This window comes from Anolis carolinensis, unplaced genomic scaffold, assembly GCF_035594765.1.
Source record: "Anolis carolinensis isolate JA03-04 unplaced genomic scaffold, rAnoCar3.1.pri scaffold_17, whole genome shotgun sequence".
Classification (NCBI taxonomy): Eukaryota; Metazoa; Chordata; class Lepidosauria; order Squamata; family Dactyloidae; genus Anolis; species Anolis carolinensis.
Window position 1 is genome coordinate 4,224,987 of NW_026943827.1, and position 9,672 is coordinate 4,234,658.

General features: G+C 48.5%; 1 protein-coding gene across 2 annotated transcripts in view; it reads right to left on the reverse strand.

Moving 5' to 3' along the window:
* The window catches only part of LOC134294559 (zinc finger protein 658B-like), a 32,392-nt gene that overhangs the window by 11,072 nt on the left and 11,648 nt on the right, over positions 1-9,672 (reverse strand). The window lies entirely within an intron of this gene.

Below are 9,672 nucleotides of genomic sequence, written 5' to 3' on the forward strand. Positions count from 1 at the left end.
TAATGACTCTGAACAGGGGATGCCCCCCAGGCAAGAGACAAACCTTTCCAATGCTAATTAGGGTGATTAATTGCAACATTAATGCTGGCTTCCAACTGACAAAGGACTCTTGTCACACCCTGGACTCTCCACAGATATATATTTACCTTCCTTGCCTAGTTTATCCATGCCTCACAACCTCTGAGGATGCCTGCCATAGATGTGGGCGAAACATCAGGAGAGAATACTTCTGGAACATGGCCACACAGCCCGAAAGACATACAACAACCCTATATATGCATAACCTGGCGCATATTATATAATACGAGCTTGGGGACGAAGAAATCTTCCAAATGACCAAGGATCTGCCTTCCCACCCGGCTCATTCAAACCCACACTGAGGCTTGTTGGGATGTTCCCAAAATGAGTCCATGCTGAACGAAGTTCCATTCAAGCCATTCATTCCCTCAGTCGAACAGCGAGGAAAGAGCAAGGCGAGGAGATAAGCCAGTCCCGTCCGCCCCTCCTGTCAATCAAAACACGACCTGCAAGTTTGGACAGGCAAAAGGAAATCAAGAGGGAACTGGAGGTTGTGCAAAGAAAGGAAAGGTCTTCCCGGGATGCCTTTGGGAGGGAAGAGGCCTTCAAGGAGTCTCCAAAAGGCCTACATGGTTTCCTTTGATTCTGTAAGGCTTCCCTGATTTGGGCCACTAATGCAGCGTGACTCCATTTTAACTGCTCACTGAGACCAAATTCCTGGGAGTTGTAGTTTAAGAAGGCAAGAGCTTTCTGTGGCAGAGACATTTAGACACCACATGAAGCTACAGCTCCCAGGATTCTGCAGCACTGAGTCCCAGTAGTCAGTACAGTAGAGTCTGGCTCATCCAACATAATGGAGTCCCTGGGTAGATCAGGCGCGGGTCAACTTGGGCCCTCCCTCCAGGTACTTAAGTGGCTGAGGGGGAACAGGAAAGGTCCTGAAGCTGTTAGCAATGGTGGTTAGCAACTTTCTACCAAGTTACACTGTAATGTACACCGCCGGGAGGGGTGAGACGTGGTCGGCAAAGGTCGGAAGCTGTGCCCAACGGGAAAGGTCTCCGCCGGCCGCGTCTCTTCCCTCCCGGTGAGCACTCTGTGTGCGGAAAGGCCCACTGCATTGTTCACATCTGGAGAAAGGACGAATGGGAGACCCACTAATTAAATAAGAGATGAAATGCAGACTTTTAAACCCCAACGAAGAAGACTGGAGGTCAACAAAATCCCCTTCTCTGTCTTTTCCCTTCTTTCCATCCCATGTTCTACCTTATACCCCGAGAAAAAAAAATCACCTTCACCCAGGTGGTAGTTGTCCCTACTCTTATCCAGGACCCTTTCCTGTCCCCGATATTCCCATTTTATAACACTGTAATAAATATTTTTGTCAATTAAAATTATATTTTAAAATGCTAATATAATAGTGGTGCAGGAGACACGCCTTAAACAACAGGCCAGGAAATACTTTTAACCAAAAAGAGTGGGAGAAGAATTGGTTTCAGCAGGAACTTCCAAAAGAAATGGCCTGTTATTGTATATCCTCAAATTCTGGCAACCTCAAATGGTTAAGATAAAAAAAGATTTCTAATGGCCATGATAAAATTACAAACAAAGAAAACACTTGTCAATATTTATGCTTCTAACTATGCAAAAGCTTCTTTCTTTGAAACTTTTTGGAAAGAGATGGAGGATATTGACTGCAACTCTATTGTGGATTTCAATATGGATTTTGAAAAACTAAAAAGCCAATTCAAGAGAATCAAGGAAAAATGCTTCTGGATTAGGGTAGAAAAACTGTCAATCATAGATCTCTGGAGGTTCTTACACCCAGAAGAAAAGAACGAAACCTTCTTCTCTGATAGAGAGACACAAGTCATATTCAAGAATTGATATTATTTGGATCACTAAATATTAAGTAAATCTTCATTCAAAAGCGCAAATCCAGTCAAGTATAATTTCAGGCCACTGTCCAACTACAATAGAAACCGCAATCCCAAGAAAGGGATCTGCAAGTTCAGTAGCTCAGCGGTTTAATCCGCTGCGCCACTGGGGGAGGGGAACCTTTACGTTTACCTAAATTATTCTTCATTACTTCATACTTCTTCATACTTCATTATTGAAAGTGGGGCTGACTTAGCATGTATCACAGAAACCTGGTTGCAGGAGGGTGATGAGGTCCTCCTCCAGGAATTATCATCTCCAGATTTTGTTATCACCCACCAGATGCGGACCGGGAGACGGGGGGGTGGAGTGGCAATGCTCGCACGAGAAAATTTATCTCTGAGGGCGGCTCCCACTAAACATCTCTGGTATGGAAAGCGTTGGCCTTGTGTGGGATTCACAGGAGAGTATAGCCTTTCTACTGGTGTACCGTGCGCCTAATGCACCAGTGGACAGCCTATCACAGCTGCTAGAGGTTGTGTCGGAGTGGGCCTTGAGGTTCCCCAGGCTTATTGTTTTGGGGGACTTCAATGTCCATGCTGATGCAGGCTCCTTCTCCTCAGCAGCTGAAGACCTAGTGTTGACCATGGCGACACTAGGACTCTCACTTTATAATACTGGGCCTACACATCAGGCTGGCCACACACTAGATTTGATCTTTGGGGTTGGAATCCAAGTGACCCTAACCTCCGTTTCGGAGGTTTCATGGTCGGACCACTGTGCCCTAGGAATCCGTATAGAGCACACCAACCCACCCAACCTGGGCGCCAAACCTATTTGGGTTCGCCCGAAGAGACTAATGGAACCGGTCAGGTTCCTGAATGCTCTAAAGGCCATAGAACCTGTCAGCGACTCACTGGAGGTGCAAGTGGATACATGGAACACCAAATTATCCAATGCACTCGATGAGATCGCCCCTAGACACCTTCTCCGACCCCGTAAGAATCAGTCTCCTTGGTTCACTGAGGAGCTCTGTGCGATGAAACGGGAGAAGAGACGGCTAGAGGTCATGTGGCGGGAACGCCATGATGAGGAATCGGAATCAGCTTATAAGAAATCCAGAGAGTCTTATGAGCAGACAAAAAAGTCGTATTATGCTTCCTTGATAGCGTCTGCGAGCTCACACCCAGCACAATTATTTACGATCATTAGATCCCTGACAAAGGTCCCTTCTGTTCCAAACAATAATGACCTGGCTCCTTCTGCTGAGGTTTTCCAGAGCTATTTTGCAGACAAGATCTCGCTTCTTCGTCGGGAACTCCCTGCCACGATGGATACAGTAACTGAACTTGAGACTCCGTGGCCACTCTCTGGGCCCATCCTGGACCGGTTTACCCTGCTGGATGCAGAGGCTGTCGACAGGATCATGACTGCAGCTAGGCCGACCACCTGCTCCTTCGATCCGTGTCCCTCCTGGCTAGTAAAAGCCTGGCTGAACCTCTGTTGAATATAATAAATAGCTCCCTTGAGCAAGGAGTTTTTCCAGAGGGTTTAAAAGAGGCATCAGTATCTCCGCTGCTGAAGAAACCAGACTTAGATCGTTCGCTTCCCGCTAGCTACCGCCCAGTGTCGAACCTTCCGTTTCTGGGCAAGCTGGTTGAGAGAGCAGCAGTGGAACAGTTGCAGCAGTTCCTCAATGACACAGCCGGACTTGATCCCTTCCAGTCCGGCTTCCGTAGGGGGCACGGGACGGAGACTGTGCTGGTCGCCATCACAGACCAACTTCGCTGCCAGAGGGATCAAGGCGGATCAGCGCTGCTTGTGTTATTGGATCTCACAGCAGCATTTGATACGGTCGACCACAATCTATTGACCCATCGCCTAGCCATGACGGGGGTTAGGGGGATACCCCTTAAATGGGTGTCCTCCTTCCTCCAAAATCGGGGACAGCGGGTGGTGAGGGGAGGGTTGGTTTCCGCGTGGTCTCCGCTAACTTGTGGGGTCCCACAGGGAGCTATTCTCTCTCCTCTATTATTTAACATCTATATGCGACCGCTTGCCCGACAGGTTTGGGCTCGAGTGCCACCAGTACGCTGATGACACTCAGCTCATTCTGAGGATGGAGGGCCAGCCGGACTCCGTACCCGATAGTTTCCATCAGTGCCTTGAAGCCGTTACTGGATGGTTGCGTGCCAGCAGGTTGAGGGCGAATCCAGCGAAGACGGAGATCCTTTGGCTGGGCCGTCCGGGTGGGAGGGAGATCCAGCTGCCTACCCTGGATGGTGAGACACTACGTCCGTCATCTTCTGTAAAAAGTCTTGGTGTCTTATCAGACCCTCTGCTCACAATGGAGGCCCAGGTCTCTGCTGTGAGCAGATCTGCGTTTTTCCATCTACGCCAGGCTAAGCGACTGGCTCCCTACCTATCTAGGAACGACCTGGCGACGGTGATCCAGGCGACGGTCATCTCGAGGCTCGACTACTGTAACGCCCTCTACATTGGCCTTCCTCTGTCAGTGATCCGGAAACTGAAGCTGGTGCAAAACGCGGCGGCTCGTCTTCTCGCTGGGGTGCCGGCGAGGTGGCGTATCACCCCAATTCTTCAACAGCTGCACTGGCTACCGATTGAGTACCGGATTACTTTCAAGATACTAGTACTAACTTTCAAGGCCTTACATGGTCTGGGGCCAGCGTACCTGAGGGCCCGCTTATCACCCTACCAACCCCAGAGATTACTTCAGTCTGAAGACCAAAATTTGCTTGAAGTCCCTAACATACGGACTTATCATTTGTCTTCCACTAGGCAGAGAGCCTTCTCGGTTGTAGCCCCTCAATTATGGAATGCCTTGCCAGTGGAAACTCGAACCACCCGAGACTTACTTGCCTTTCGGAAAGCCTGCAAAACCTTGCTCTTCCGACAAGCGTTCAATGGGTGAAAGACTCGGGGCTATGTCTGTTTTTATTGTTGCTTTTATTGTTGCTTTTATTGTTTTTATTGTTATTTTAAAGCCCAATGTATTGTTTTAATCTATTTTTGTAAACCGCTCCGAGCCAAACCGGGAGTAGCGGTATATAAGTTTAATAATAATAATAATAATAAATAAATAAATAACAATAAGGGAGGAGGAAGGAAGGGAAGGAAGAATGGAGTGAGGTGGGAAGGAAGGAAGGAACAAGGAAGTGATTGGGAATTGGAAAATATAGATAGTGACATCTATATATTGTATGTACGTAATAATAATAACAACTTTATTTTTATATCCCACCACAATCTCTCTCCCCGAAGGGACTCGGGGCAGCTTGCATGGAGACCAAGCCCAGCATAAACAAGGCCTCCAGGTCATTTTGATGAGCGTCCTCAGGTCTTTTATCAAGCCATGTTTTATTTTTAATGTAATTTTATTATGTTTTATCAATTTGTTTTATTACAATGTTTGTACCTTGTTGATGGGAAGCTTCCCACCGGAGTGGAAATCATCTATCGGACAGATGGCAAGCTATTTAACCTCAGCAGACTGAGAGCCAAAACCAAGGTCACCACAACATCTGTTATAGAACTCCAATATGCTGATGACAACGTAGTCTGTGCGCGTTCAGAAGAAGACCTACAAGCCACTCTAAACACCTTCGCAGAAGCATACGAGAAGCTCGGCCTCTCACTGAACATCGAGAAAACCAAAGTGCTCTTCCAACAGGCACCAGCTAATCCCTCTGCAAAGCCAGGAATACAGCTTAACGGTGCAACATTAGAAAATGTTGACCATTTCCGCTACCTTGGTAGCCACCTCTCCACAAAAGTCAACATCGACACTGAAATACAACACCGCCTGAGCTCTGCGAGTGCAGCATTTTTCCGTATGAAGCAGAGAGTGTTCGATGACCGGGACATCCGTAGAGAGACCAAGGTGCTTGTTTATAAAGCCATTGTCCTCCCAACCCTGCTCTATGCCTGCGAAACGTGGACTGTGTACAGACGTCACACCAAACTCCTGGAGCGTTTCCATCAGCGTTGTCTCAGGAAAATCCTGCAAATCTCTTGGGAAGACAGGCGGACAAATGTCAGCGTGCTTGAGGAAGCAAAGACCACCAGCATTGAAGCGATGCTCTTACGCCATCAACTCCGTTGGACTGGCCACGTTGTCCGAATGCCCGATCACCGTCTCCCAAAGCAGCTCCTCTACTCTGAACTCAAGAATGGGAAACGGAATGTTGGAGGGCAGGAAAAGAGATTTAAAGATGGGCTCAAAGCCAACCTTAAAAACTGTGGCATAGACACTGAGAACTGGGAAGCCCTGGCCCTTGAGCGCTCTAATTGGAGGTCAGCTGTGACCAGCAGTGCTGCGGAGTTTGAAGAGGCACGAACGGAGGGCTTAAGGGAGAAACGTGCCAAGAGGAAGGAGCGTCAAGCTAACCCCGACCGGGACCGCCTTCCACCTGGAAACCGATGTCCTCACTGCGGGAGAATATGCGGGTCAAGAATCGGTCTCTTCAGTCACCTAAGAACACACGCCCAAGATACCAAGGTTGGAAGACCATCGTCCTCGAACGTCGAGGGATCGCCTAAGTAAGTAAAGTTGTACCACTGGGGCTTGGCCCTGTGTAAGCTGCCCCAAGTCCCTTCAGGGAGATGGAGGCGGGATATAAAAATAAAGTTGGTGTTGTTGTTGTTATTATTATAACACAATTAAAAACATATAACAAATAAACAATACAATGAAAACAACTGAAACAAGAAAAAGAAAAACATCATAAAAGTACATAATCAACTGACATCAACCGACCAGTTGCAGTACATTACAATATAGTGATAATGCTGATATTGTGCTATGCTAATATATTATAGTGTATACGTATAATATAATGCAATACAATATAATACTACACTATTATAATTGTATATTACCTATTACATGTAATATTGCAGTACATTACAACATAGTAATAGATAATGCTGATATTGTGCTATGCTAATATATTATAGTATATACGTACAATATAATGTAATACAATACAATAATACTACAGTATTATAATTGTATATTACCTATTACATGTAATATTGCAGTACATTACAATATAGTAATAGATAATGCTGATCTTGCCCTATGCTAATAATCTATTGTCCTGTATGTACATACCATTGCTAAGCCGCTGTGAGTCCCCTTCGGGGTGAGAAGGGCGGGATAGAAATGCAGTAAACAATAAACACATAAACAAACAAGTCCAAAGGGAAGACGGGGAGGGAGGGGGAGGGGGGGCCTTGGCGGCCATTGAGGCCTCGTTTCTTCCGGGAGGGAGGCAGGCCCCGCCCCCTCCCCTCCCCTCCCCAAAGAGAGACCCAGAGACACGCAATCCAGAGAGAATATCAATCTCAATATAAATACCAACCTCTCTCTCTCTCTCTCTCTCTCTCTTTTCGCGGCTCCAGAAGAAGCGCCTCAGAAAACAATGGCGGCGAGAGAGGCTCTGCGCAGGCCCAGCCAGGAAGAAGCCCCGCCCCTCCTCCGCCCCTCGCCCTCCCATTGGCCGAGTCCGTGACGCCCCGCCCACGAGCGGGCCCCTTTTGGCTCCGGCCTTGACGGACGGGTGACAAGGAGGGGCGAGAAAGAAGGCGGCTTCTGAGGGCAGGATGGAGGCCCCGCCCCCTCTTCGTCGGAGGGAGTGACGTCAGGGCGTGGGCGGGGCGTGGCGAGGGTTCCTTCCGTCACCACCCGAGCCCTCCTCACGGACACCCTTCCGGGGGGCGGGGCTTCTCCCTTTGAGAGACGGGAGGGAGGGGCGGGGCCTCGGCCTGGCAGGGGAAGGGAGGGGCCTCATTGGCTGAGCAGGGGAGGGCGGGGCCTTGCCTCTCGAAGCCCCGCCCAGCGCAGAGCCCGTTCGAGGGCGCCCCTCCCAGCCTGGCTCTGGTGACGTCAGCGCCCCGCCCCCTCCCTCTCCCCGCAGAGCTGAGTGGCGCGATGGGTCAAGCGGCTCAGGCACGAGAGAGAGAGAGAGAGAGAGCGGGCGTCGCGGGTTCGAGTCCCGTCTGCCGAATTCTTAAAACTCCCTCCTCCTTCGGCAGAGAGTCCCGCAGATCCCGGGGCAGATCCGGGCAAACCTTGAAGGCTGTCTGAGTGAAGCTGTGGGCTTTCCCCGGACATGAAGGGCGGTCCAGCCTGACTCGGGCCCTTGGGGCTCTTCCCCGTTTCTCAGCCCAAGAGCCGGCCTTGTCCGTAGACGCCTCCAAGGTCAAGACACACGTGGCACACACACGCCATGCCATGACCGGACCCACGACACGCACACGACACGGCCCTCCGGTGGGGCGGGGCTTAGCGTGCCTGCTATAATAAATAAATTTTATAATGATCTTATCCTGTCCGATCTGTTGTCGATCCACTCCTTTGGGCTTCACACAAATCTACCCTTGTCCAAAATATACTGTCCTGTGCTTTGACCAAATTCAAGTTATAAGTATGATATAATAATTATGATAATATGTTTATTATATATTATTGTATTCTTTTAAAGTAATTGTTGTTATTATTATTACATTATTATGACCATGGCTTTCCCGTCCTGCCCCTCCTCCGGTCCTGTCCATCAACGGAGCTCCTCCCCCCTCCCTCCCTCCCCCCTCCCTCCCTCCCTGGATGGCTTTGGGGGAAAGTCACCTTGATTGATAGGAATTATAGTTCACCTACATCCAGAGAGCACTGTCAAGGCGAACAACAATAGATTTGCACCAAATTTATTTATTTTATTTATTGACAGCATGTATATTCCGCCCTTCTTTCTCACCCCGAAGGGGACTCAGGGCGGATCACATGACACATCTAGGCAAACATTCAATGCCTTTTAACATAGAACAAAGACAAACAAACATAGGCTCCGAGCGGGCCTCGAACTCATGACCTCCTGGTCAGAGTGATTCATTGCAGTTAATTGCAGCTGGCTTGATCTCCCGCCTGCGCCACAGCCCGGAAATTTCAAATCCAATCATTTATTTCGGTCATAGACCAGCACAGGAGATAAAGGTCACAGTTACATACAAACTTGGTATGTTTAGTACATTTAAAATATAAAGACATTAAAGCACAATAACCGGGGGGGGGGGGGGGGTGAGGAGCGGAAGGGGAAACAGGGCAAAACATACAACGCAGAGGTCCATCAGCCAGTTATAGAACCAAGAGAGAGGATCACTGGAGACATGGGTCACTTTTGGGACCCATCATCCCCTGGCGGACTTTGTAGGCACAAAACTTTGCAACATTGTCGGTTGTAGCTGAATGAGTATCTACAAGTAGCAGGGAGGTACAAAAGTGTCCTGAACGGCCTGGGTGCCTGTGTATCAAAGGTAAGATAAGCCTGGTGCAGATATCCCTGGCAAGCGTACCCGAAATGGCCAATTTGGAAGACTGGTAGGCTTTGGGCGGGCCTTTGGGAGTTGTAGGTACTGGGATTTATAGTTCACCTGCATCCAGAGACACTGGGACCACCACTGAGAATAGACCGGGACCAAACGTGGCACACAGAACCACCAAGACTAACTTAATATACTGGAGGGGTTTGGGGGGAACTGACCCACCATGGTGGGAGCTGTAGTTCACTAGAAGTGTTGATGTTGTGTCACAAACCACTGTCTGAATTGTGTCATGTTTTCAACTCCAGACTTAATAATTCAAGTTTCCAAATTTTATCTTCTATTTTTTAAAAGTGATTAACTTAAAATCTGTATGAACCAAATCTTCCAACCTTCCCTTTTGTGTGAACGTGTTTGCATGACTTCCCAGCAAAGCGA